At 45.3% G+C, this 3461-nt stretch overlaps 1 long non-coding RNA gene across 1 annotated transcript; it reads right to left on the reverse strand.

The window, feature by feature from the left end:
• Positions 1 to 302: 302 nt before the first annotated feature.
• On the reverse strand, positions 303 to 3211 carry LOC308356108. The gene is made up of 3 exons (XR_013968041.1): positions 2893 to 3211; positions 2637 to 2765; positions 303 to 1937 (listed from the first exon to the last, which is right to left on the reverse strand). It is a non-coding gene; the product is annotated as an uncharacterized lncRNA (long non-coding RNA).
• Positions 3212 to 3461: the final 250 nt, after the last annotated feature.

Raw genomic sequence — 3461 nt, forward strand, 5'->3', positions numbered from 1 at the left:
GAGGCTCCTAACATTTTAGTTCTCAGGCTCCCTTCTTATATGAAAAGGTTAGAATAGTTGATTTCTTTGGTTCCTTCTAGCTCAAAAATTCTATTATTCCCATGACCCTCCATTCCCCATAGTAGTTAATGATCTGTAAAGACACACTTAAATGCACAGGTTTACTACCTTCTCGCTCTGCAAGCTAGAGGGAAGCCAGCTATTATTTTTCTTCTTCAAAAGGGAGATCTGAAAACCACATGGCTTGAGCAACTAACTCAAGGACATAGCTGATCACTGGCTGAACCAGGCTGAGAATGCTTGAGGGAGATCTGTTTTTATTCACCTTTTAACCTCGATCCTTAGCAGAGGACCTGGGACATAGTACGTGCTCCGTTAGAGGAAAGCAGACACACGTTCATGCATTAATGGATGAATGAGTTGAACCCAGGCTTCACAACTCCCAGTGTGCGCTGCCTTTAGCAGCTTTATCTTCCCCTCTCTCTCCTTTTCCAAAACCTTTCAAAATGGGGGCAATTTGCCTCTCTGCTAAGGGCTTTCTTAAAACGGGGTAGACCTGTAGTGTACATTTCAGATCAGGAGTGTAGCGGGTGTGAATACAGAGCAGGGAGGATGAACGAGTGGATTTGCACACACCACCCCACCTACTGTTGGTAGCGGTAGTGTATTATTAATGGGCTGGGAAAGGGGACGCCCGGAGAAGAGATGTTTGCGAATTGTCTGCTCAGATTAAAGGACCTTTGAAATGGAAAGCATTAGCCCTCTGATTGAGCCCTGCACTTTACATTTTGGACTTTTAAATGAAAAGGAAAAGAAAAGAGAGACAAAAAAAACAACAACAAAAAAAACAACAACAACAAAAAAAAAAAAACAAAAAAACCACCACTGTGTTTTTGGAAGCTTGTGTCATTTTTTGTTTCTCTTTCCAGCCCTCCGCTTAGCCGCCCCAAAAGGCAATGATGAATGGAGCCTACTACAAAGGGGAGCCGGCAGGCACACAGGGCTCGGTGCTGTTTCTGTCAGGGCTGCTCAAAGGGAAGACAGCACCATACAGCGCGCCCCCCCTTTCCTCCCTAAACAAATGTTGTTTTTACCGAAGTGGTGACAGTCTGATTTAATTACAGGGAGAAAGGGAAAAGGAATGTCCATTCTGCTGGGTGGAGATGTGAGAACTAGAATTCACCAGTCTCTGGGCCCCCTGTTCAATGGCACTTTCTGCCTCAGTTTCCCCATCAGTCAAAACAGAACCCGAGCTTTCCTAGCTATTTCGGGGATGGGGTGTGTGTGGAAGGACTACTTTGTACAAATTGATTTGAAGGCAGCAAATGTGGGAAAGGCGGGAAGGAAGCACGGGAGGGACTATGAAGGCCAGTGGTGCCAGCTTGGTGCTTTCGTTCGTGTGTTGTTATGTGGTGGGGATGGGGCTGAGTGAATGCGAAGGCTGGGGCATAGTTCTTCTGGGGGAGTTTTAGGGATGTGCCCGGTGCCAATTCCCATCCCTTTAGTCATAGCTGGGATGCATTTGCTGAGACGATATTGATATCTAACTTCCCGAGCAGACCTGCTGACTTATGGAAGACCTTCCTCAGATCCTGCTGGTGGGACACCGGCTTTGCCAAACAGGTCTTGCCTCTGGGAACTGAAGACAATGCATCTTTGCTGAAAGCCCTGGGTCCTTCCCTCCATGTGCAGGAGAGGGGTGGTTCCACTCATTAACGGGCAGGCCTCGTTTTCAGGGGCTGGCTTGCTCTTCTGAAGCAACAATTGTCTCCTCTTCTGTTCAACTGTCAGCTCATTCCCCACGGTGCCACCGACTTCAAGCCTGAAAAGAGAGAGACTTTTCCCGGCGGGGCAGGGAGGTGAGGCCTATCCAAAGGAGCTCTGCCAGCGAGTGAGCAGACATCCTCCTGATATCGGACAACGATCTTAGCTGGCCCCTGTGGAAATAAGGAGATGGGAAAATGATAAATTGATAACTCTAATCTTCAAGATCATCTATCTATCTATCTATTGTTATCTATCTAATCTTCTAGATTATTATTATTTCTAGATGCTGTTAGGGTTGTGCAAAGAGGTTCTGTGACACCTAAATGTGTCAGCCTCGGAGTTGCAACAATGGAACTCTAGGAAGAATCCACCCAGGGTTATTTGGACCTTGCATTTATTTTTAGAAATTAAGCAAAACCCCAAAGATAGCCTGTAGCATCACCTGGAGGAAGTGTTAGGACTAGAAGCCCAGATTTTTAGGTTCTAGTTTCAAGTCTGGAGCTAACAAATTAGCTCATGTGACTCCAACATGCAGCAAGGCTAATGGGTGGTAATAAATGGCTTGACCAGGGAGTGAGCTTGGATGATTCTGTGTCTGCTTGAAAACTGATCTGCTCATAGATATGATGCATTTTATGGAACCTAAAATCATGGTAGCCTAAATTCGGGAAATTGTGAGGTTTCTCTGGACACATTTCTCACAGATGTAAAAGGTATTTGAGTTTGCTTTTTTGATTCTAGTTTATATTAAAACAGACTAGAAGGAGAGGAAGTAGAAGGAAAATACTGTAATTCTGTACAAATTGGAGTTTCAGTGATTACTTTCAAACAATGAAAAACTGGTCTATGGCACCCCCAACACCACTCACCCTTTCTCCTTACTCCCAGGGTGTTCTCCGTGTGAACTTTGTTTGGAAGTTTCCAGAAAGTACAGACTAGCTCCAGAATTGCTGTGACATCTGTCTTTGGGGTGCTCTTGATGGAGGCAAGCAGAAATTCTGGCTTGGGAAAGATGGAAAGGTGAAAAGTTCATGAGTTATTCAAAGCTGAAAAAATAAAAAATTGCATATCCATTAGAGCAAAGAGAGGAGGGAATTTCTAAAATTGCTAATGGGACTAATTTACCTGTTTTCCCTTGAGAGGCAGGTTGATCCTACACTTCAGGATGTTATGGATCCTTTTCCTTTTCCTGCTGTCTTATGAATTTTTTGTCACGTGGCTTCTCTTTTCTCCTTTGTTTTATTCTTTGGAATCCCTTTTCCTCCACCTGGGCTTCTGGGTAACCAGCCCCACGATGCCAGGTGACTTGCTCCCATTCAGCATAATTGAGTCTTCACATTCGCTTGAATCTTGGGCCCCTTCGGAGCCAGCCAAGCCTGGTAATTAAAATGTACCCTTCATCTTTAATTGCTTCATTTAACATCTAGTGCAATGGTTTAGGAGTGCTCGTGCCCTCTGCAGCGAGCGGGTGTGCCCTGGATAACTGGCAAGCAACACCTCTTGCCCTTGGCTCAGACAGATCAGTCTATTTTGGGGGCCGGGCATCTTCCAATCTCAGCCCTCCTTTGACCCACTGTGCTTTTCTCACTTGTTTAGGAAATGTATTTTTAATTTTCTCTGCATTCCCGGCTGTCAAGTGAGGCCAGTCCCTGCCCCTGCCCTATATGGAGAGAGGATATGACATCTGTCAGCAA

The sequence above is a fragment of the Martes martes genome, assembly GCF_963455335.1.
Source record: "Martes martes genome assembly, chromosome: 15".
NCBI lineage: Eukaryota > Metazoa > Chordata > Mammalia > Carnivora > Mustelidae > Martes > Martes martes.